Consider the following 25903-nt stretch of genomic DNA (forward strand, 5'->3'; position numbering starts at 1 on the left):
TGGATGGTGATAATCAAGCTTCCTCTGATGTCTATTTTTAGGCCTTTAATTTTTCTTAAAGCAGATGAACTTGTGCTGTTACTTTGATTTCCCCTCCGCCGTGTTAAAGGTGCAGGTTTGTGCTGTGGCCTGTTTAGCTTCCATGCCCATAGGTGAATTTATCTTTCTTTACATTCTTCAGGTGCTTAGAGCTGGAGTGAGTCAGTGTTTTGCAGATGAAGGTTTAGACAAGTTATGGATAAAATAATAATAAAAGCTCTGTCTAGATTTCTATCTCAGTACAGCAGAAGCAGATAGTTCAGAGATGAAGATGAATCTGGGTGGTCTCTGTGTCAGAGGCTGCCATGAGGATGGAAGTTCACAGCTGGGGGATAGGGAGAGAAAAAAGATTCTGAATTTCTGAAGTAAGTGTATTGGCTTTTAGTTTTGCTGTGCAAGAAACTTATCTTATTTGAAAAATAATCCAAATAGATATTTTAACATTGCTTGTCTTAAGCAGCAGTAGCTAACAGTAATGCAGGAGTACCTCACCTACTGTGAGGATAAAAAAAGATAGAAGAGTAAATGCCTGCTGGAGTTTAAGCCACATCTCCCTTTCCATGCATTTGTTTGTTTTTTTTACAAATCAGATCTTTAACAAATGAGATTTGAAGCATTTCAGTGATATGGAGAAGTTGACACCAAAGTGCTTCACCAAAGCTGTAACTGAAGTAGTTTCATAGTTTATTTTTAAGCATTTTGAATTGAAGATTGCTAACTGGGACAGGGGTGAGAAGGGAAGGTTTGCTTGGAGTTGGGTTAAGTCGAGGTTATCTGTATTTGCCTCAAGCCTGGAAGAGCTGGCAGGAGAATTGACTAAACTTTGTGAACTTGCATAGCCTGACCCTTACACACACACGCACACGGTCACACTCACTCATATATACATGTTTCTGAACACTGTCTCAGCTTCCCACTCCAGCCAACTTATCTAACAAGCATACTGTAATCCTTTCCAGCCCACACTGGGAAGATATTAAATACTTTTTAGCCTAAAATCCTTGCTCCCTTCTCCTCTAGCTTTCCCATCCACCCCCTGTATGCTCCTACTGCAGGGAAGGATGAGTGCTGCCTTCTCTTATCTCCTTAGCTATGAGGGTAGTTTCACAACTGCTCTGTATTTCAATTTTTCACCTACCACAGACTTAATGTATTAAAGTGGGCCAAATCTGGCACTCCTTATCCCAGACAAAGGTTTTATTGAAGTCTTTGGGAACTGTGCCTGGGACTTGGTGAGATTGCAGGCAGTGGTATTTTAAAAGAGATTTCCACAGTCCCTTGATTTGATTGAAGTAACTTTATTTTCAGTGGAGGTAGCTTAATCAAGACAGTGCTTTCAAGTCTGAAATTGTCTCTTATGAAGTTACCTGGTGAAGAGGTTTGAAAAATCTTACTTAATGTTTTCATGTCTCGGCACATCAGTTCCCAGCTATTTCCACTCCTTTTCTTCTGTTTGAAGGCAGACCTTAACAGAGATGCCATTTGTTTTAGCTTCCCCCTTCAAGGTTAGGCTGGACAGTCTCACCAGTATCCCTCTGAAAGAAGTTATGCCACCTTGTTATTTGCCACACCTGATTGTTTCTTTCACCACATCACTTGCAAACAGCCTGGCTGATGCTCTGACTTTACAGCACTGACAGAAAACATAGACGTAGGAGGGGGAGATTTAAACTTCCCCTGCATGCACATCCATACACATTTATTTTCTCACTCTGTGACTGATGAAATAGTAGCAGGGTAAAAATTACCTTTTTTTTTTTACCCCTTTTCCTTTTTTCTTTGGGTGGGTGAGTTTATACAGTTGCTAATCCACTGAAGGCAAAATAGTATCAGGGTGAATTGCTAATGAAGAGGGAATTGATCTGTGGAATCAGCACTGATAGTCCCACACAGATTTGGGCAGGAAATATTCTCCTGACCGTGGAGTTTGCTAGCATTAAACCTGTAGAGCTTTACTGTATTTGTGGTATGAAGACAATAGATGTAATTCTTTTAAGTCTCCAATGGAAGCAACTATTCAGCTCTGTTAAAACCCGTCAAAATATCAACATGTTACCTCCTGAATAAAGGTGTGTGGTGTCCTGTGCAGGGAGGTGCTGTTTTAATCAACAGAAATGTGGAAAGAGAATTGAATTAGAGGAGATATACTGATTTCCTATTAAGGATTTAAAAGAGAATATTAAAATAAAGCCTTTTCTGGGAGAGAAAGAAATGGGTAAGTGGTGCCTCTGCTGACAAGACATTAGTTTCTGTCTGAGGCATCATTCATTATAACATCATAGAAAAGGACACTCTAGTGGAATATTCTTTCACCTTCTACTTTTTCACTGATGCTGGTGTCCCAGGTATCTTTAACATCTTTCCACTCAGGTCAGATCTGGCCCTCTTGGTCTTATCTAAAGTAGGAGCTCTTTTTCTCTTGGACTCAATGGCAGCCTAAAAATCTGGTATACTACTTGTAGCTGGAGAGCAAATTACTTTTAATTGGGCTGTGGCAAGGACACAAATCCATCTAGTGTTTAGCAAAAGAGTTTGGTGATGAGCAAAAGTGGAGGCAGAAGTTGAGGATTCAGCCCAGTGAAGAGGCCACAACACTGCATCTGTGGCACATTGGTGTATGACTTCTGCAATTTGCTGGTGCTGTTTACATGTGTCTTTTGCACCAAGTTTTAAAAGGTTTGTCTCTTAACTATTGGGTCTCCTGGGAGAAACCACTTTAATACACCTTGTTTTTTCTTGTGTTAAGCTTGGTGGGCTTTTCTGTCTTGTTTGATGACTCCACCAGTCCTCTTGGCAGTACTGCCTTATCTCCAACTACCTGGTGACTTGTGAGGACGGGTACTACAGAGAACAACTCACGCAATATATGATTAGAATAGCATTCTTGGCCACTTCAATGTGTGTTTAACCTGAAGTTCATGAAGGTCCAATGAATGAAGTTATTAGAAATATACTATAAAAATGCACCTTTTTTTTTTTTTTTTTTTTTTTTTTTTTTTTTTTTACATAAATACATTAAAAAAAAAATTATTGAGTCATGTCTGGACATAAGTGTTGGACTTCTTTTTGGATTGATTGTTTTTTGTCTTTTAACTAATGCCATTTCCACAGTATGTACATGTAAGAAGGAACTGGGGCAAATGCGTAATAGCACAATAAGGAAAAATAGACTTCTTGTGTTGGGATAGGCTAAGTGAGTTTTTGAAGCAATCATATAGTTTCATAGTTTCATTCAGTCTTGGAAGGGACCACAAGGATCATCTAGTTCCAACCCCCCTGCCATGGGCAGGGACACCCCACACTAGATCTATGTCTTTCGATGTTTAATTTCTTACAGAATTTCTGTTTGCAGGTTTCCTGATATACTTGCATTGTGTCATTCAATCTCCATAGAAGTGTTTTTGCCATATTCAGCTTTGTTTCAGTTGTGTTATATTTTTCCTATTTTCATACCTGAAAATAAAGCTTCTGTTTTGATTTATTTCATATTTTAACAATGGCAGAAATGGAACCAAATGTGCTGGACTAGTAGTTCAGTTTCTGTTGCTCAGCCCTTTTTTATGACATTCACTTTTACAGTGTAATTTCCACAACAATTAACATTTCTCCAGGCTGAGAATAGCTTTAATGGAAGCCTGTCTGTGACCTGAGAGAGCAGCAGAAGTGGCCTGGGAGTGGAAAGCTTAAACGGCGAGGTTAAACAGGTCAAATGAAAAGAAACAGTGAGTTGAAAGAAGTGGATAGTACAGGGGATTAGAATGGGTAAAACTTAATGGCCAGGTTTTTCAGGGAGGTTGTTACTTACATGTAAGTAAATTCTCATTGTTTTGATATAAATATTCAGAAGTTTGGGTTTGGAGGTTTTGTCTCTGAGGCTCAAAATGTTGGAAATACAAAAAAAAATCTGATTTCTTACATACTTTCCCACATTCCTCCTGGTGAGATTCCCATAGAGACGGTTCTTTTCAGACTTTCATTCACTGAAAAAGAAAAAACCTTCAGTTGGCAAAGACAGGTAGTGGTTTGCAGTCTCCTTGTTGCTCTCTTGCAGGTGCACACAAACTTGGTTTCAATACTAAGACACCACAAACGTTATCATCTTGTTTTACCTTTGCCAAGTACAGGCAGAGATAGAGGAAATGTCATGTTGACCTGTGGTTACCTCTAAAATATTTTTGACTCTTGACTTCATGACTTAGTTGCCTTTGTCCACCGAGGCAGATTTCTTGTCTGTGATGGTGAAACCAATTTTTCCATCATGCATTAGTAAAAGTGAATGTTATGGAAATTCCCTACAATTCTGACTAAGAATTGTTCTGCTGGTCGTGACCTGAAAAAAATGTTCTGCTGTCTGTCCCTGGACAGACAGAAGCCCCAAAGAATCTGCAGAGTTTTCTGTGTACTGCAAAGTGATCTCATTTTGAGTGAGGATGGACAGTGACTGACGTATAATATCCATGATGCAGATGGAGATAGAGTTGTTGGTGGTGGTGAAAAGACCTGTTTCACCTCATCTGATGAGAAAACAGTTTCCTGATCCTGAGTGATAGACTGTACTGAAAGACTTTTGAGATGAAAAATGTTTTTCCTATTTGAACTTTGCTACATATCATCTAGAGACTGTTTCTAATTTGATGAATAGCTTGTTGCAGGAAGTATGGAATGAAATAAAGGGGTGGAATGTTATGGTTTGAGGCTGGATGCCTTTCAGAACCATAAAAGAATCTTACAGGAGGACTAGACAGTCTGGAGGATGCACACTGGAAAGTGTAATATTTTGTTATTTCATTCCCATAATGCCTGCATCTCCCTTTATAAAGGAGCAGCACAGGCTGTTCAGCCCTTCTTTTCCCTTCCTCTCTGGCACAGACCTTATTTCTGCTATATGGAGGTTTGCAGCCTGGCTTCAGCCTTGACCAAGATAGTTTGTAGCTGCATCAATGGGGTTTGGTATGGGAGCGGGTAGAGAGGTATGATGGGGGAGAGGGCATGGAGGCCTGGGTTGTTGGCCTGATTTGGAGGGAGGTTGTAGAAAGCTTTGGCCTAAGGAGGTTTTTATTTTTTAGAACTGTGGACTTTGAATTTGTGTATTTTATATGCTTTTGTATTGTTGTGTGTGGTTATGAATAGTACTTTATTTTAAACTTCTGATTTTCCAATCCGGTGTGAAACATTTTCTTTACTCCTTTGGGATGATGTAAAAGAGGATCTGTCTTGCTCTGTAAAAGGAAGACAGAGCTAAATGACAATAAGCAGGTATGCTTTGTGTCTGATATACATGAGAAGTGGATTCCAAGAAGGAGTAAAGTTGAAATGCATATTATGCTGATTTTGCTTATTCTTTGTGGCTTCCCTATTTTTAAGTGTAACAGGGCAAACAGAGAGTGTAAATGTGTGCCCTGTTACACAAGAGTGAGAAGTGGAGGGTACAGTTTAGTTGGTATTCCTTGATTTCCCTCTGAAAGGAGATATGCTGAGTAGAAGTTTTGTGCAAGATGTTCAGGGGTTTTGCTAGAGTTCACCTTCAGTGGGATGTAATATTATTTCTTCTTTCTAGTGAACAGAAGCAAAGATCAGTTTATGTTCTAAAATTCATTGAACTTTTGCTGATTTGTGATTATTTGCTAATGTTTTTCCATTTTGTGCAGAAACATCTTTCTTTGTCTTGTTATGTGTAATAATGAGTAAGGCGGAAATGGCTTCATAGGTGATAAAGGACATTATGAAAGTCCTGTGCATTAACTGTAAGTTAAATTGTGTTCAAATTATCATCTTTGTGCACACCTCTCCTGCTGTGTTTCATCCTTCCTTCCTCAATTCTCCACTTTCTTGATATGCATTGCAGCCTGGTCTTTGCCAAGAAAGCATAAAGCATTGGAAGGAAAATGGGAGTTAATTGTATTCAATGGTGGGTCAGGAAGGGGGTAGTGAGATAAGATTTTAATATCAAGAGCCAACATTGATTCTGGTCATACACATTCTTTTCATCTAGTTTCATTAAAACAATTTAAAAAAACACTCCTTTTTTTTGGTCTTTTTTTTTTCTTTTTTTTCCCCCCTGAAATGTAAACTCTAAGGGAGCTAACACTGGGCCCAGTAAAAAGCACATTTGTTCCCTTTCCTTGCATGTCTTCTCCCTTTGCCTGGTGAAGAAGCAGCTGATAAGCAAAGCTCTCAGAGCTATCTGTTCCTGCCTTAGTGGATCGAATAGCTGTTCCCTGCTGTAGCATACTTTAAGCTCTGCCTGCATTGACCTCTGAGGAGGACATCTTTTGTGGATCTTTGTCTCTTCTGGAGCTCTGGAGTGGTGGAAGATCTGTAAGCACTGCAGTGAGGTGCTTGTCTGCTTCCACAGGCCTTTTGGTGAGGCTGGTGTTCTTTGGTCTGGCCCCCATGTGGTGTTGGGGACTGTGGCATGGCATGTGTTTATGGAGTTGGAAGCACTGATGTGGCAGCGTTTGTAAGGAAAGGTTTAAGGAAAATTTAGGACCTGTCTTCCCATCATTTTCTTGCTTCAGAGCTTACTGAACCATTTCAGAGTAAACTGGTGTGTTTATATAGTGTAAGGCAGAAATACCAATTTGGGTCTCAAAATTGTAACTGTAACACATCTCAGAGGCAGGACAGAGTTGACACGGCTGTTTGCAGTCCTAGAACCATGTCACTGCACACTCAAAACTGGGTTGATACTAGCCTCTAACCTGCCCTGTGTAGAACTGTAAACATTCTGCTTCTCCAACTCTATGTGGACATCTGTGTTTTCAGCCTACTACAAACAGATGTATACTGTCCTGCTGCTCTCCATGCCTCCTTTGCTGAAACAAACTGCTTGGTACTCAATTCATGTCTGCAGCATATTGCATCTCACAGGCTAGAAGTGTCTATCACTAAGTCCCCTTGGTTGTGTTCTTCCTGCACCAAGCCTGGTCTGGAGAGCTGCCTGCTGCAGACCCAAGAGTTGGTGTAGGCTTTCCAGGCCTGTGAGGCTGAGTAATTCCTTAGCTTCCAAGAAAAGCTGGTGGGAATCAGAGTGTTAGTCTGTATTTCCTCACAGGCTATGTGAATCTGTTAGGTTTTCATGAAACATTTTTGTTCAGCTGATGACATTTTTTAAATATTTTTTTTTTTTTTTAATGAATGAATGAGATTCTTGTCAAAAAATACCATTCAGAGTTGGAACAGAAGTTAAATAGAAATATTTTGTTATAATAATGCCAGAGAAAATTTCCAAGCATGATATGAATGCAAGTCTTGATTTCTTTTGGTACGGGTCAGAGGAGTGTAAACTGCCCCTTTAGTCTGTGTAGTGCTGGATTTTGAGATGGCAATGCTTGGTATTTAATGTCTGGTATTTGATTTTTAACTGTTTCTCTGCTGATAAGTAATAAGGATCCAAATAGTGTCTGTTTTTGTAATATATTGGCTGGTCCAGTCTCAGAAGTTACAAAGATCTTGGCAGCTCAATTCTGTGAGTTTTTTCTCTCTGGTAATTTCTACTATAGCTGTGTAGCTTAGAGCAGAAGGCAAGATTCAGGATGGCACAAGTTAAGTAGAATTTCGTACATTAAGTAATGCAGGAGACATTGTAGACAATTTATTTGTCATGGTTTCCAATGGGAGGAAAATGAAATTTACTTAGTTTTTTTTTAAGTCCACAGTGCAGAAGACTGGAGTCTTAGTATCTTGAGATTTTATGGATTATTTTATAGTAAATATTATACATCAATGATCTACTAAATAAAAATTGGATGAGAAGTTTTGAGCAATGCAGGGTGCCTTAATTAGAAGTGTCATAATGTGGTCCATATTCCTATTTGCATATTGTCATCTTCTACCCTCATATAATAGGCTATGATAAAAGCTTGTACCCCCAAGTTATTTTCTCTGAAGCTGATTGTATTTTCCTGAGTTTAAGATGTTTTAATTATTTGCATACTTTATATTTTAAAAGAATGGTAGTTGAAGAGAAGCCAGATTTTGTCTTCTTGCCCAAATTAGTATCATTAAGCTCCTCATTTAAGCTTACTTCTGAGTACTTGCTTAGAGCAGTTGCAGCTTTGTCTTGCATTAACTATAACGTACTTATTTATTGCCAGAATTAATTACACATCTGTAGAAGGTACATAGCTAAAAGGAAGTAGTGGAAGATATTTCAGTTTTGAAATCTGACCACTTGAAACTACCAATAATGTCTGCGTACCTGGAAGCTGATGCACTCTAGTTTGATTCAGATGGTCATTATATTTCTTGCTGCACATCGTTGATATTATTTTTAAAGAATGGAAACTGGAAAAGTATAATAGATTATTTTCATAATTAATCTTCTGCTTTGATTTTCTTTCAGTGTTAAGAAGTAATGTGAAAGAGGCTGAATTATGTATAATATAAACAAAGCTCCTTCCCTTGAGCACTTTGGAGCGAAATGTTCTACTAGCTCATGCTCAGTCATGGTTCAGCTACAACCTGATAGAATAAGGCAGAATCAAAGTAATGTCAATTTTAAGGCCATTTTTGCACTTGATGAGTGGAAGGATTTAAGAGCATGGACGTTCTTGGATGTGTTGTGCTTTCATCAGCAAAGATAAAATAATATTTCCTTTATCATCTGCCTTGTTCATTGATAGTCATTATTCAGTTTATATCTAGACTATCTTATAAAATATTTAAAAACAGAACAAAAAACACAGCAGAAGTTTACCTGACAAGCTGTGGAGACTGCAACTTTCCCCCAGAGATGCTAGTTCTTAACTTAAAAGAAAACAATTTCTGAGTTCTACTCCCAAATTTCTATTCTAATGGATTTAGTGATCTACACTTGGTGAACTTCCATGTGAAAATATATTCAATTTTTTCAACTCTTTTTATAATTCATATAAAATTTCAATAGACAGGCTTGTTTTACAGTTACTGAATAGATTCACAGATAATTTTCAGGGAATGTGTGTGTGTGTACTGTACTTGTATTAAAAACTTAATATATAAAAGAAGAAAATGAGTAAAAATAGATTTATTTTTTTTCCCCTCATGTTGAATTAATTTCAGTGGAAAACTAATTAATGCAAAGTTTTTGTCTAAAGAGGTTGGATTGACAATTCAAGGTTGTAACCAGCTATTAAATGGCAGATAACCCAACTTATGCACTTATATCTGCATAACAGACCTACTTAAAGATAGTGAACTACTAAGAAATAATTTCTTCAGCCTCCTGGGCATGCATAACTTTCCAGCCTTAAGCTTACTGGGGAGAAGCCCAAGAGAAGCAAAACTCTTCCTGCAGCAGTGGAGTAAGTGGAACTGCAGCAGTGTTGACCAGGTCTAGAGGCCTCTCTGTGGGGTGAGAGAAGTCTGCAGGATGGGACAGTCTCAGGGCTGGGTTTCACATACAGGTGTTTGCAGCCAGGGACTCTGCCTACCTGTCTCAGCTCCTTTAGCAGCTGTCCTGTGTGCTTTAGGCTAGGTTAGGGTACAGCACATGCATGTAGGAATATGCTTCTGAAATTTACGAAGTGTTGTTGGAATATATCTCTCTCTGTATTTTCCCCTTTGAAACTAAGGCTTGGGGGTAGGAGAGGGTAATGTTTTGGGATGTTGTGCTAAAAACCTGAGGCTGCCCAGGTGTATTCAGTTTAGATTGTCTGCCTGAAGGTATTTGCAACCTACAGTGGCAGCTGTGAAGGGCAAATTATAGCTTTCATCTCAAGTGGATGCAGGAGATTAGTTAAGTGGGAGATAAGTCCTGGAGCCCTGACTTGCTTGCTAAAACAGAGCTGAGCCCAAACTTCACATGGGCCTTTAAGCCTTATCTCTCTTTCAACCCTAAGCCCTACCTCTCACCTGAGTTTTGCACTGAGCCATAGATCAGGTCCCCCAGCTGAGATGTTTACCTTGCTGAGGCAGGCCTTACCTACCCACTCTCCTTCTGGGCCCTTAAGCTTTCTGGTTCATCCTGATCTCTAATTTTATATTGAGCTTTGAGCTAAGGGCATATATAAAAGGCATCTTCTCTATGTGTGGGAGAGGGCACAACAAGGTTATTTTGATACTACTTTTTCTCTGGGATAGAGGATGAAAGGATTTCTGTTGCCTCTCTTCCACTTCAGTAAGGAATTATGAGGCTCTGGCCAGCCTGATCTAGTGTGGGATGTCCCTGCCCATGGCAGGGGGTTTGGAACTAGATGATCCTTGCGGTCCCTTCCAACCCTGACTGATACTATGACAGGGGTCACAGCATGAAATAGGTCAGTGGGGGTGACTGTCACAGTAGATGCAAACTTTGGATTGATGTGACTCAGATTTGTAGGATTTGCCTCCTCTAGTATTGTTTCTTGTTGGTGAGGTGAGAGTGGAGATTCAGACCATCCCCTCTCCTGAGGTGCCTATGGTTCATGTTACATGTGGTCTTTATTAAAAATCAAGCCCTGAAACCTCCCTCCCCTGCCCCTTCCCCTATTTCAACAGGATTGAAATATGTATAAGCAAATTTAAATTACTTCTCTAAGGTCCTGAGACTCAATTTGTCACTTCTTTGATAATATCCTTGGTAAAACACAGCCAAACTCTGGGTGATATCAGCATTGTGTTGACAAAGTGATATGATTTTATTTAAGATAATGGTCAAAAGATCATAGACAGTAGTGATGGTTGCAAAAGTAACCTTTCAGGAAACCTGCAGGTTGTGTGGACAAACATAATGCTTTTTGGAGGGGGTGGGGAAGAACATCAAGACTGATTTCTAGAAGAATATTTTAATTTCCAGGAAAACATCACAACCAGTTGATCTTTAACTTACCTTCTTTCACAGTGATTTTAGAGTATAGATAGTGCTCTGCATCTGCCTCACCCCACCCCTTTCTCCTCCTGATCCTGTGTATGTGCATGCACATAGGTTTCTATGGAGTGCTGTGATAGAAAGAAAGAATTGGTGTTTCCTGACTTTCTGCATCTGAAGATGCTTTTTTGGGGGCATTTGAACTGATTTCATGCACCCTGCCTTGTGCAGATATCTATCCTCATGCCAACTGACCCTTCATGTGTGAACACCTTGCAGATCTGCATGCCGAAGGTGCAAAGGCAGCACTATGTCAAATGTGGTGTCATGGGAGAGGGGTCAGGGTGGAGGTGCCCCTGTGCAGGCAGTACTGTCTCACACATGTTTGAAGTCATCCCACATGAACCTAAATGCTTACTGCCTTCAGCTGCAGGCACAGGGTAGGTAGGATCCTGACTTACTTTGGTTTACTTGCTTTAAAAGGAGAGAAAAAAGAATGTCACCATCCTGCCTGGCCAGTGGTATGATCAGCAGCCAGGTCTGTTTTGGCAGGGCTGGATCCCATCCTTTCACAGGTGCACACCTGTGAGTGTACACATGGTCTTGGATGAACATTTTGTAGGAAGATCCTGTGGAAGAAGATATGTATATATGTGGTCTGATTTATTCTGCTGTGTTTTATTTTGTTGGTTTCTCTCTTCCTCTCATCCCTCATGCTCTCCTCAATGTTATGAAGGTCCTGCATTTTTCTTTGCTATGTTTGACAGATCTGTTTCAGATGACTTTGGCAGGCTTTGAAAAGGAGGATTGAGCTTCTGTGACTATTCTAATTTTATTTTTTTTTTCTTAGAGATAAAAGTATTAAAAGATACTGTTGGTTGCCTGGATAGTGGAGCTTATGCAGAGGAGATTTGCTCTTCAGTATCTGAGCTGCGTATCCTGGTTTAATTATTCAGTTAGCTCCTTCATGAACTACGAGCACATGCTTGCACAAAAAATATTGAAGTGAAATATTCTCTCAGGGCATCTTGAATCTCAAGATAGCATTATTTTCAATATGTTAAAAAGAGCAGAATTTTGTTATTTGTAGAGATTATGAGAACTCTTAAATCAGATCATTCAGAATTGGACACCTGAAACCAGACAGGCTTTTACACGCAAATTTCTTAGATAAAGAGGAGAACATTGTAGTTCTCTAATGTATTTTCATGAACTCCTGTGTTCTCCCTGTCTTGTAAAAGTATGTAAGGAAATATGGCATGGTTAGATTTGCATGTGCAGGTTTGTTTGCACAAAAATGAGGCAAATACCATGGCCTGTAGTTTGCTGTTACAATATAGGGCCAGTTCAAGAAATCCAGGTACCTTTTGGTTTCAGTGGGTCCAAGCTTGAGAAGGAACCTCAAGGTCTTCCCATTAAACAACTCATCCCTATTTTGGTGACCATCCATTTTTATTTTTAACTCTTGAGTAACAAAGCATGCATTTCAAGTGATTCTTCCAGAGCTATCTGAGACCTCTGGCTTTTCTTATTCACACCACCTGCCAGCAGATTTTAAGCTGTGTGTGTCTGCATGCTTGAAGAAGCTATCATTGATATTGGTGACAGCTGGACTTTGAAATGTTCTTTGCAGCCAACATAAAGTGCAGAGAGAGAGAGAGAGTCATTATGAATATTGACAGACTGTACTTGCTTCATATGTTAGTTTTCTACATAACGAGTCCTTCTGTTTGAGCTGGAGGATTTCCTTGTGGTCCACAAAAAGCAATGCCATCACTGAAGGATCTGAGCAACTTTTTTTGTGATGCCACATTTGATTAATCAAACAGATTTTGGTTTCTTTTTTTTCTGTGGATGCCAGAAGTGTTCAAAATCATGTGAATTCCATCCCACAGAGCCTGCCATAGCTATCTTTCCTTTTTCACAGTTGTAGTTGCTTAAATTAGAAAGCATGATGCTGTACATTTTGAAGGTAGGACTACTGAAGTCCAGTGATTTTTTTCTCTATTATAGTTTAATGTGCAGTGCAACCCTCAGCAAAGCAATTGGATGCAGCATTTTATTTTTCATCACATAGCATCAGATAAGTTTGTAATAGGGAAGAGCTTTGTGCATGTAGATGCTGTATTTGCTCCAGATGTAAATTGAACTACCAGAAGTTTGTGAAGGCAAAGCTCTCCAAGCCCTGCACAGTCATTCTGGATGTGTTTCCATCGTGTGGGGAGCATTACAGTGTGCATACATTATGATTATACAAAACCTGATTGCAAGTTCATGGACTGGCTATTTGCATAAACAACAAACTACTGGATTGTCAAGCCAGTTACCTCAGCTGTAACCCCTACAGCACTGTGTGTGCTTCTGCCCCCTGGGGTCTTTCTGATGGTCCAAATGCTGGGGTTTATGATTTGGAGAGTATTTTCTTAGTATGTGCTACAGAACATCTCCATATGAGTGGTGACTATTGGCTGCTTTGGTTGTGAAGTCTTAATCTAAAAAGTGGGTCTTAACCCCCACCCCCTTCTTTATTTATTTACATGAAAGCTTCTCTTTTCCTTTATTTTCACTCTAATGTTTTTCATTTGGACAAGTATCACACTATCTAGGTGGCTAAGACTTGAATTTTCCCTGACTTTGACCCTAACGTGTTTTATTCATACTCTTAAAAAAAGCAAAGGCAGACTTAACATTCTTTGATACAACAAAAGTTTATTGCAGCTAAAATGTCCTTTGTTTTATCCTCTTCCAGGATATACAGAATGTGTTGCAGAAGTGAGCTTTTATTTGACTTTCTGAGCATTGGAAGGCTCTCTGATGCTGTTCACAGGGTTGAACCTCTAGATGCCACAAATCTGCTAGGCCTTGGTGTCCTTAGTTCATGCTGCACGGTTTGATGTTGCAGTCATGATTTCAGACTGGAATGATTGCTTGCATTGATCTTTCTTTCAAGATTATAGAAAGGGATTCTAGAAACATTTGCACATGTGTACAGAGACAGACAGAAACGCACACAATATAATTGAGAAACCTGGTATTTATAATAGTGTTCTATAAAAATTGAATATAAATGTAGGAATAGGAAACAAATGGCCTGAGAGCATGTTTTCCTGAGAATATGCTTGCATGAATGATGTGCAAATACCTTAATCTTAACCATTGTGTCAGATCTTTTATTTCTGTGTTTTTAGTAAGGTTTAAGGCTTGGTCTTTTGGCTGTTAAACCTGTAATTGCTATCCTGCTGTAGGCTGTGTGATCTAGGGGAGATGGCAACGGGCAAGGGGGAGTGACAAGACGAGGAGGAGTTACAGTGAGTGCCTTGAGTAGAGGCAGAAGGCATGATGTGAGGAGTGTGCAGTAAGACTGCCTGCAAGGTTCTGCAGCATTGCAAAGACATCACCCACTGCCACTATGCGGTATCTTTGTCCTGTGCTTGAAGCTAATGGTATAAAATAAAAGCTACTGAAAGGTGCAGTGGCTGCAGAGGAGAAAAAGATGCACTTTTGGGGGTAGATTTGTCTGTCATTGGTGCAATTTGGTTTCCTGTGTGTCATGAAAGTTCAATAAACTTTATTTCTCAAGGCTGTGTTTTAAGAGCACATTCCAGGTTGTGTTTCTGCTCAAGAAAGTTTTTAATAAGGAAGCACCCTGACAAAAATTTTGGACTTCTTCCAGTAACTGAAGAGCTTATGATGCCTAACTGGGTTTTATGGTAACTGAACAGGAAAAGTAGGACTATGCAGCTGTATAAAAACATTCTGTTCTCTGTCATCTTACAGTAATTTGACCTTGAATTAGAGTGATGTCTGTGACTTGAATATCAAGACATAATACAGCATGAACTAATTGTTTTACAGCACCTATTATCATAGTTCTAATTTTTATTAGTGCATTAGATAAAGTTACTAAGTGCTTCTATCCTGTTCTTCTTTTCTTCCAGCCTTGAGTCACAGGACAGTGTGAGAATTTACACGTCTGGAGTAGGAGTGTGAATGAGATTGCATGTTTTACATGGAGGATTCAGAACTTGTTTTCTTCCGGCTCCAGGGAAGAAGGGTGAGTGAATTACGGGATAATTTGTAATAAACTCAATCCTTACTTCAGAAGGTCTGTGGTCAAAACAGGAAGATACAATTCAAATGGCCCTATATAAAGAGCAGAAGAAATTTCTGATACTGCAACTATACCTCTTAATTACAAACATCAGCCTTCAGAGTTTTTTGTTCCTCTTCAGCTGCAAGAGGTTTTCCATACAAAGTGGTGTGAGTTTGCTATAAATACTTCCTGTTACCCCAGCTCCCTCTGATGTAGGACTTTTTATATTTGAAGGCTTTTTGCCCAATGTCAAAGAAATCTGACCTGACACAATGAATTTAGCCTTTTTTTTTTTTTCAAGCAGTTATGATTGAAGCTGCCACTGCGGTAAGAGCTCAAAATGGAGCTTTACTAGACTCCTGTATGTATTTGGTAGTGAAACAGAGAGGTCAGCAACAGCAGCAGGTATGTCCATACCACATCTAGGGTGCTTGCAAAGCATGGTAGAGTGGAGGTAGTGTCTGATTTATTCCCATTGGCTGCAAACCCAGCTTGAGTATCTTCCTGTCTCCCTCCCTTTTTACTTCCCTGCTCTCAGAGAGGAAAAAGAGAAGCAAGAAGTTAAACTCACTTGGGGTATAGATGGAGGTTCTCTTCAGATTGTCTTTCTTTTAGCCCTGTCTATAAATGCATAGGACCATTATTAGAAATGGGCACATGATCTTTTTGTGGAAATTAAATCTTGACATCTTCAGTTCTTCTGACTTTGGGGGAGTATTTAGCATATAACACCTTGAGATACTGACCAGCAAATAAGGTCTGTACTTCTTAGAGTGATCTATTTGAAACAAATAGATCTCATTCCCATTGGAAAAGCACAAGGTGTTGGAGCCCTGGTTTTTGGCAGGACACTCTCACTTCTGCACCTACGCAGTTCCATCAGGAATGTGTATGTAATCCTATGTAGTTACCAATACATAGCAGTGCATAACAGGAAGAGCTTTCAATTGCAGGTACTGCTGACCAGACAACACTTGCACCAAGCTATGGCACAACAAGAAATAATTAAGAGCTAGTGAAAATGAGCTCCAACACTAGCAGAGTAGCTGCAATATGTTTGAATGATTTTTAAATGTCTTGTAGCTTAGATTTATTTTATATTTTAAAGTTGTATGCAGGGTTGAAGATGGAGGCTGTGCCACCTAGGGCAGCTTGGGCCTTCTGACTCTTCCCCTTATGCATGTGGGGGCAGGCAATGTCAAACAAAATAGGTGATTCTGGACAGGACAGGGTCAGTACTGAGGTGTTGTCCTGCTGCCTACAACCCCGCAGCTCAAGGGAAATGGCTGGGGTGAGTGATGCAGGAGGAAAAGAACATGGTAGTATTGTGTTGACGGTGTCAGGGAGGAAGTCTGAGGCTTTGCCTGAAGCAGAAATCTGTGGCAGATGCAAGTGTCTGCTAGACAGGAAGGGGAAGTACATGGTGAAGTGGAACAGGGTGTGGGAGTGTCCTGACAGTTGGAAGGGGAGAAGGGTAGGCAGAAGGGCAAAGTGGTGTTGCTGGTGTGTTAGAGCATCTGGAGCTCGCTGGATGAGGGACAGAAATAAATGGGAGTATTAACTTGTGTGGCTTCTCCAGAACAAAGAATGGGATGAAAGAATGCAGTAGAGTGAAGTGAGTGGGAATATTTTCGTTGAACTGTGTACACCAAACATTTGTTTGATTATTTTTTTTTCCCCATTCAGAGATGTTTCTTGGTAGGATGTACTTGAGAGCAAGTATGAAAGAGTCTCTGTTGCATTGGGAGAGAAAAGCTGAAGATGAAATCAAGGAACCAGAAAAAAGACCCTTCTGAATAAGAGGAAAGAATAAAGGGGTGACAATGTGCAGACAATAATGACAAAACAAGTGAATAGAATAGAATAAACCAGGTTGGAAGAGACTTTCAGGATCATCGTATCCAACCCATCACCCAACACCATCTAATCAACTAAACCATGGCACCAAGCACCCCATCAAGTCTCCTCCTAAACACCTCCAATGATGGGGACTCCACCACCTCCCTGGGCAGCCCATTCCAATGGGCAATCACTCTCCCTATGAAGAATTTCCTCCTAACATCCAGCTTAAACCTCCCCTGGCTTAAGTGTCTTAAGGGACAGCTTTGGAAAGGACAGCAGGGATCTGCATCAGGAAAGACAGTGGTAAGATCCAGTTGCTAGGTTTCTCATTTTCAGTCACCAGTGTAATGTGAATGGCAGCTCTTACTGGAAGGAAGAAAAGTCAGCTTTCCTCAGCAAGTAAATGAAAAAGCTCACTAGATTTGCTTGCATGCACAGTGGCTTTAATCTAAGTGTGGGGAAGCAATAAAAACGTTATGATAGTATCACAGTATAACTAAGGTTGGAAGAGACCTCGAGGATCATCAAGTCCAACCTACTTACTGTATTTTCTGGTTTTGATGGGAGGACAGCTTATGGTCATAAAACTGAGTAGCCATAAGTCTACAAACCCACACTTGAGTGCCTTGTGGTGCTTTCTAAATATGTGCTCTGTTTTTTTCTATACCTTTCACATACTGACTTGCTGAGAAGGATAAAATGTGTTAAAACTTCAGTATGAAGTTTGTCGTGAGGAAGTCTAGTTGTATGGTGGTCTGCATATTTGCTGTTGATGGTAAGATGAAAATGGTTGTGAATATTAAAAAAAAAAATATGTTTTTTACATGAGAAACACTTGTGCTTTAGTGGATAGGTGGGCTGTGATTTGCTGAGATGTGGCTCCTGCCTGAAATCAGAGCAGGTTTGAAAGCTACCCTGACAGCTTATAAACTGGCATAGTCTCTTGAAACAGCTATCAGCTTGGCAAAGCACTGTCAGATTACAGGTGAAATCGCACCCTCTGCCTGTCTTAGAGCCTCAGAACTCTCACTGGAACTGTTTGACAGAATTAAAGTTTGCCTCTCTTCCAGTGTCCCAATAAGGACTTGCATTGACACAGGTCCAGAAAATTAAAATAATTGAAAGGTTTAATTTATTAAAGTGAGAAATACAACAGATTTGGGATTGCCAGTGCTAAGTGCACTAACTGCAAGTGGTTGAGGTTGAGTTAATAAATCCTGGGTAGCATCTGACAATGTTGGAGATGCAAATCTTTGCAACAGCCCTAACAAGTAATACAAATGCAGGAAAAGTTCAGTCATGTATTGAGTGCACAGTTCTTTCCAGGAAGGCATGCCTGTCTTGAGTAGAGGAAAAGGACCACAGCCTGTCAACTGTCCTTGCCTCTGCAAAATCCAGAGGCTTTTCCCTCCCAGAGTGATGTTCCCCTTCATGTTTTTTCTTTTCATATATACCCTGACTGTGTCTGTCTCTGCCTTCTAGGTGACGTTTAACATGGTTTGAGTGGAGAGCTGAGTAACATAGTCATATATTTACTATGTACTCTGTTTGACTCACTATCATAATGAGGGATGTCAATTTTACAATTGCAGTTAATTAGGCAAAGGCACTATAGCCTTCAAAATCTGGTTTGAAGCTGCATGTTTTGTTTTAGCCTTGTTTCATTAGTTTTAGCCAAAACAGGGCTGTCTTATCTTCCCTCCTTCAGCCACTTGGCAGGCCAGCGTTGTGGATCTTTATTCCCAGAGATAACATAGGCATCTCCTGGTTGTAAGCATCTCGGCCGTGCTCATGGAGCACACTAAATGAACTTGCATTCTTGTCCCACACTAAGCTAGGCAGTTATCCCACAAGTATGGAGCACTCTGTGCTTGTGGTTGTGTTTGGTTTTACCTTATGCCTGCTTTTCCTTTGGTTATAACTGTGTTTGTGAAGTGTTTGTGGTATATTGGTTTTATCAGGAGGAGGTGGCAAATAGATACCAGAAAAGTACTTGTTACCCTGATCTGTCCTCATGCAGTCCTTATGTAGTGTCATACAGACCTGTGGGTCTTTAATTTTAGTAAGTATTCAAACGTGTTGGTAATGTTTGCTTCCATCAGGGCATTGAGTTTTCCTGGAGCATTGAGTTTTCCTGGAGATCCTGTTGTCTTCCTCTTTCTACCTTGGCTGGAGTCAGTCTGAGGGCTTTGTCAGATTGTCTTGGTTTCCTAGGCATCTGGTAGTGGTAGGATGGAGGTGCTGATAACTAAGCCTGTAGTATCCACAAACCAGAGATCCCAGGGGAGGGCAGAGCTTGTGCAGCTGTAGTGATCTTGACCTTTCAGGATGCGTTGTACTTACCTTGTATTTGCTACCTGGTTGTCATCCCTGCTGTATGGCAGGGCTGGTGCTTGTGTGGCTGACGCTAGAGTAATGTGGCTGTGTGTTTGCAGCTTCCCAGTGCTGGAAGTGAGTATTGGAAACCTCCCTTTATGCTTAGCAGTGTTTCCATTCCTGGGTGTGCTAGTTAAGGAGCTTTTCCTCTGTCTGGATTGCCTGGCTTTGTTGCTCTCTGCCTGGTTCTAACCCTATACATTCATTAATTATTCATTTTCTTTTTTATAAATCTCTCAAAATATAGGTAGAGCCAGTATCTGTAAAGATGCTGACCTAGCATCCTATAGAAGAGTATGATGAAGTGATAAATGTTTCAAGCCTCTGGCCTTTTATCTCTAGTCCTTTTTTCTTTATTATTTAAAAAAAAAAAAAAAAATTCTTTAATGATTCTCAAACTTAAGTGATTGAAAACCTTCCCAGATCTGATAACTGCAAAGATTTCCAGTGAAACTTTTGGCTCCAATCCCAGCATGAGATCATACAAAGTGATATTAGTTGAATTTGCAGCAGAGCTTGAAAAGAAGATGAAAACATATTACTAGTAGTCTCTCTAAACTGTTTTTCAGCTCTAACCGGTACATGCTTTTGCATTGGTTAACTTCTGTGTACTTTCAGAGGCTTCCAAGTACATATGTGTAAGCTTCTTTTCCAGAATTACCTCAAAACAAGTTAGAGCTGGGCTATCTCTTTTCAACCTGTCTTTTTGACTGGTTGCTGTGATAGGCATCAGTGAAAACAGTGGGCTTGTATGTGTGGGTATACCTAATGAGGGTGACAGCGCAGCAACTGCATGTGTCTTACGGGTTTCCTGTATAGAAGTAAAATAAGATAAATGATGCCTTAAGTTAGGCCTTTAGATGACTGAACAGAGCTGAACTTCAAGGTTGCTAAACCCAACCAATTCTAGGCTACAACATTCTGCAATTAAAGCTGCTCATTCAAGCTACCCATTCATCTGCTTGGTAAATATTCATTTTGATTGCCGTTAATTAGATGATTGCGTCCTATTTTTAATTCCTTTTCATTTTTTTCTGCAAGGCCTGCATATCGTTCAGCACACAGCATGGCTAATGCTTAATGAGTGGGTAGGTTGTTGATGTTTTGTTTCTCACCATTTCTTGTATGGCCTTATTTACTGTGTGGTTGGCAGATGGTGCAGTGAATACAGAACTATTCATTTCCTCATGGAGTTTTTCACGGCATTAACACCATGAAGAGTTACCTCACTGCATATTTTTCAGAGGCTCTTAACTGGAGTACAAAATAAGATATGCATGTACATTTAACCAAACTCTAGGACTTTATTGTTAATTTTTTTGGGGGGAGATGGTTACAACACAGTTGTCTTGATAAAAGTTTTTAGTGGAGGTGTTCTAATTTTCATCCACAACCTGTCCTGGGCAAAAGGGCGGAAAAGATCATAGACTCATAGAATCAGCCAGGTTGGAAGAGACCTCAGACATCAACCCCAACCTATTACCTAACACTTCATGACAACTGAACCATGGCTTCAAGTGCCACGTCCAATCCTTTTTTGAACACCTCCAGGGACGGTGACCCCACCACGTCCCTTGGCAGCACATTCCAATGGGCAATTACTCTTTCTGTGAAGGACTTTCTCCTCACCTCCAGCCTAAACCTCCCCTGGCACAGCTTGAGACTGTGTCCTCTTGTTCTATTGCTGGTTGCCTGGGAGAAGAGACCAACCCCCACCTGTTTACAACCTCCCTTCAGGTAGTTGTAGACAGCGATAAGGTCACCCCTGAGTTTCCTCTTCTCCAGGCTAAGCAAGCCCAGCTCCCTCAGCCTCTCCTCATGGGGCTGTGCTCCAGACCCCTCCCCAGCCTCGTTGCCCTTCTCTGGACATGTTCAAGAGTCTCAATGTCCTTCTTAAATTGAGGGGCCCAGAACTGGACACAGTACAATATTTTACTGGTCAGAGTAAGATATTTTACCTTTTCCCAAGGAGTAAAATACAAGTGCTCCACACTGGATTAGAAGTTGAAATGGAAATTCTATTTACAAAAATATACAAAAGGTGTTCAAGTAAGAGGAATACATTCACAAGTGAGGCTCAGTTCTTCACCTGGGCTCACCAGGCCAAAATTTTCCAGAGTCTTTCAAAAACCTCCACCCCACTCAGCCTCAGCTGGCCCAAGAGCAGCCAAACTGTTGCCCCAACTGGACCCAGACCTACCATAGGCTTCAACAGGTCCAGTGGCGTAGCTGGAAATTCGCTGCTAGCCAAGGGCAGGAGAAAGCCTCTCCCCCCAGACCATAAAGCTAAGGTGTGCACAGCCTAAGATGGAGAGAAGAGAGAGAGATTTGGCTGTGCACTCCTTTAAATAGAGAAATACAGGAAAACGGAACAGAACAACAGATTGCTGTATCCTGGGATGAACTGCTCATCCCTCTGGGACTCTCTAGCCTCTGGAGGACTTTTCTTTGTGGTTATACCACTTAACTCTTGATTTCCCTTAACCCACAACAGGAGGAACTAGCATGTTGCACCAACTGTCCCTCACTCTTCTTCCTGTAGCAGCAGGCAACAGTGGGTCAAAGTTCATGCTGGGGCATAAGGTATCTCCAAAACTGAAGGAGATGTAAACAGCTACAGTTTTCCTCCACTCCGCCAGTGTTTGCATCTTCCTGTCTCTGTACGTAAAAACATAGGCCTGCCATATTGGAAATCCACTTCTGTAATCTGCAGTGGATATTTTGTCCAGCAAGCTTAGAGTACTCAGTGACCCACTCTCCAGTGTTCAGTGCATATTTAAGACCTGATGGAAAAGAGCAAAGCTTCAAAACCTACAATAAGTTACAGGAAGAGAACACCCTTCATCTGGTTTCTGTCTTTGAGACTGTAAGCTCTTCAGGCTGGAGACTGTGCCCTCCCATATGTCAATAAAGCATTTCAAGTACTACTTTAGTATAAACACCAGTGGATGAGGTCATCCTATATCAAACAACATAATTAAATCAGTGCTTTATTCACTGTCTGTGTCTCATTATGGCTGCCTCCTAGGTCACACTGCAGCATTGAAGATCATGTAAGAACTTGAATGTTATAAAAGCCCTCACAGAAACATTGCCTTTGAAGTTCACAGGATCACAGGATGTTAGGGGTTGGAAGGGTCCCCTGGAGTCCAACCTCCCTGCCAGAGCAGGACCATAGAATCTAGCTTAGATCACATAGAAATGCATCCAGACAGGTCTTGAATGTCTCCACAGAAGACAACTCCACAATCTCTCTGGGGAGCCTATTCCAGTGTTCTTTGACCCTAACAGAAAAGAAGTTCCTCCTCATGTTCAGGTAGAACTTCCTGTGCTATAGTTTACATCCATTGCCCTTGTCTTATCACAGGGTGCAAGTGAGAAGAGATTGTCCCTTCCTTCTTGACAACCAGCCCTCATATATTTATATACATTTATTAGATCCCCTCTCAGTCTTCTTCTCTCCAGACTAAAAAGCCCCATGTATCTCAGCCTCACCCTGTAAGGCACATGCTCCAGTCCCTTAATCATCCTTGTAGCCCTCTATTGAACTCTCTCAAGTAGGTTCCTGTCCCTCTTGAACTGGAGAGCCCAGAACTGGATGTGATACTCAAGGTGAAGACTCACTGGGGCAGAGTAGAGGGGGAGGAGAACCTCCCTTGATCTGCTGGACACACTCTTCTTAATGCACCCCAGGATCCCATCGGTCTTCTTGGCCACAAGGGTGGATTGCTGTCCCATGGATAACTTCTTGTCCACCAGGACTCCCAGGTCCTTCTCCACAGGGCTGCTCTCCAGCAGATCACCTCCCAACCTGTACTGGTGCAGAACTCTGCACTTATCCTTGTTGAACCTTATTAGGTTCCTCTTTGCCCAGTCTGTCCAGGTCTCGCTGAACGGCTACACAGCCCTTGGGTGTATCAGCCAAGCCTCCCAGTTTAGTATCATCAGCAAACTTGCTGAGCAGATGCTCTGTCCCCCTCATCAGTGTCATTGATAAAGATGTTGAACAGGACTGGACCCAGCACTGATCCCTGGGGGACTCCAGTAGTTACAGCTCTCCAGCTGGACTTGGCACCATTGACCACCACTCTTTGCATTCTAATGTGTAACCAGTTCCTTTCATTTGGAAACCGATCTTCAGAAAAATGCACCTTTGTAAAATGTGGCCCTGTGTTAAAAAGCCATGTAGAAGGGAAACATAGTATTGATTTTTGTGATCACAAATAGCCAAGCATGAATCTCAGCCCAGAGCTGCTGATCACTTAACTGTGATGCGTTTTCTTGATTAAACTGAGACCTGAAAGCAATTGAGTGGATTTATGTATTAGGAGGGATCCTGTTTCTCAGAGAGCTTTGGGCATCAGCATGGCAATTTTAGAATTTAAGGGATGGCCTACTTTTGCCTGCAATCTAAAACAATATAGGAGAGTATTTTAAATAAGATCTTCCTTCCCCCTTTCACAGTTCTGGTACTCACACTTTAAATCTTGTGTTACATCAGCACCTATGTGTTTTATAGCAATAGATCTTTACATGTGTTTTACAAGGAAGGAGGCTACCAATTTTGTCTGAGCAGTAAGGTACTTTGAAGTCTGAAGTCATAATCACAGATATGCACGTAAACCTCATGCCTCACCAAGTATGATGCCTTGGGCATGTGTTATTGCTTACCTATGCCATAATTACTGTACACATGTAGCTACAGGAATAGGCTCATATGGTTTTCCTACTGTAAACTTTCAAGTGACTTATTATGCCAGTATCCAGAAACTGCAAGTCTGAGATCTTAATTACTAAGCTAATAAGCAAGCTTCAACATTAAGATCCACCTGAAATCAGGTTACATTCATTTTCTGTCTTGTTTTATGAATAACAGCTTGACAGCATGCAAAGTTATGATGTTGCAGCTTGATCTGCTCTCTCCCAGTCTTGCTGGCAAGGAGGAAAGAGGGGAAGACATGTAGGTTTTTTATTCTCTTGGTTTTACTGTAAAAGGAGGAGTTGTGGGGTCTATTTTTTGTTGTGTGTGTGTTTTGTTTGGGACTGTTCTTCCTGCCTAATATTTATCTATATGCCTGTGTGCTTTTCCTCAGTACTAGTAACAACAGCACAAACCAGTGAGTTGATGCCATGTCTGCCATTGGCTAAATTCAAGCTGAAAAGAAGGCAAGTGAAGAACAAGCAAGTGTTCTGCAGGATAGGTGGACTCCAGAAATCAAACATAAAATCAAAGCTGTGCAGTTTTGAGAGGAGGAGAGCAGGTTTGAGAGCATCTGGTAGCTGGGGCTGCTTCTGGACTCGTCTGCTCTCCAAAGCACTTCTACAGATCTGTTGTAAAGATATAGGAGGTAGGAGATGATGATGTGGAAGGACTTGCTAGGGTCTTCTGGAGGTTGGAGTCAGTACTTCCAGCTAGGTATCTCCCCTGCTAGGAAGAGCAGCACTTCTGGCCAGGTAGGAAAGTTATGGAAGGGCAGGGAAGACTATTTGCCCCCAGGCTACAGCTGGAAATCACCTGGCTCCTGCTCAGCTAATGAAACAACAGCAAGGAAAAAAGTCTGTTACCTTGCCTGAAGATGAATGTGTTCATGTGGTTCTAGGGTACTAGAGAGGAGCGATCTCCCCTGTGATTAGTCTGCTCTTGAGAACGCTGCTGTTCCTCACCTTTTCTTGCTTTTCCTTCCAATAACAGTGTCTGAGCAGGGGTTAAAAACAGATCATTGTCAGACAGCAGAAATATAGGATACTCAATACTAAGATTGCCAGTGCCTTAAAAAAAAATGACTTTAATTTTACTGTGTTGTCTTAGTGGCTTGTTGACTGGTTAGGCACTTGGTAAACCTCCTAATAAAAAGAATAGACACTTTTGTTGTTATTACACCCTTTTATTAATGTCCCCGTTCACGGTCCGTTATTTTGCTGTGATTCTTTTCTCAAAATAGACAGAGTAAAACAAAAGTGGTAAACCCTAATTTGGAGGTCTTAGCAAGAGCTGTCTCACTGTGATAAGGGTCAGCCAGGCTTCACTGCTTCTTTATTATAATCCACTACCCACTGTGATTCACCCTCTCTGAATATTACTCTTCTGTTATACTTGCTATCATCTATGTGCAGATGATAGCTTAATACTTGCAAATGACCTAAATATAACAAACAGCAAGCCAGAAAAACTCTGAAAAAGTCCCCTTATGAGAAGACAACAGCAATACTGGCAAGCTTGTTTTTCTTAGGACAAGTGTGAAGCAAGTGTTGGATGTAAAGAATATATATATGTATTTATTTATATGTCATTATTGAGTTTTGCTTCCTTGCTGCAGCGGCACATTATTTCTCGTTTCTCTTTGCAGTCTTTGAGGCAAGCTTGGGTGTGTTGAGTGGCAGGGCCTATTTGCTTGTGCACATCGTCCTGTGCCTACAGTAAAAGCAATATACACCTTTCAACCAGCAGCCAGCTCGGAGCGCAGGCAGAGCAAGCTCAGGTCTGTCTGTACCTGCCTGCATACAGAGTCTTCAGAAGACAGCGGAGACACTCATTTTCTCCTTATTACTGCATTACACCAGAGGCAAATGCTCTAATTAAAATTTGTAGTTAGTAGTGGTATTGTTATAATTGCTGTAAATTTCAGTCATGTTAAGACTTCCTGATGATGGGAGAAGAGGTGTGAAGAAGCTGGTTAGTGCTAGAAAGGGCTCATGCATAGCTGGCTTTAGCAGCCTGGCCCTTGCCTTCCATACCTTTTAAAGCATGACCTGTGGCACTTTGTGCCAGGAAAATTACTACACAG

At 40.9% G+C, this 25903-nt stretch overlaps 1 long non-coding RNA gene across 3 annotated transcripts in view; it reads left to right on the plus strand.

Annotated features, from left to right (window-relative positions):
* The window catches only part of LOC137452445 (uncharacterized), a 228550-nt gene that overhangs the window by 129578 nt on the left and 73069 nt on the right, over positions 1-25903 (plus strand). For 2 of the 3 annotated variants that reach the window (XR_010990089.1, XR_010990090.1), the window contains exon 4: positions 14746-14861. This is a non-coding gene — a long non-coding RNA (uncharacterized lncRNA). Of the gene's footprint in view, positions 1-14745; positions 14862-16586; positions 16900-25903 lie in introns of those variants that run through there. The other variant, XR_010990091.1, reaches the window with a different exon arrangement.

The sequence above is a fragment of the Melanerpes formicivorus genome, unplaced genomic scaffold, assembly GCF_026170545.1.
Source record: "Melanerpes formicivorus ecotype bairdi unplaced genomic scaffold, bMelFor1.0.p_v2 SCAF_53, whole genome shotgun sequence".
In the NCBI taxonomy this organism is placed as follows: Eukaryota; Metazoa; Chordata; class Aves; order Piciformes; family Picidae; genus Melanerpes; species Melanerpes formicivorus.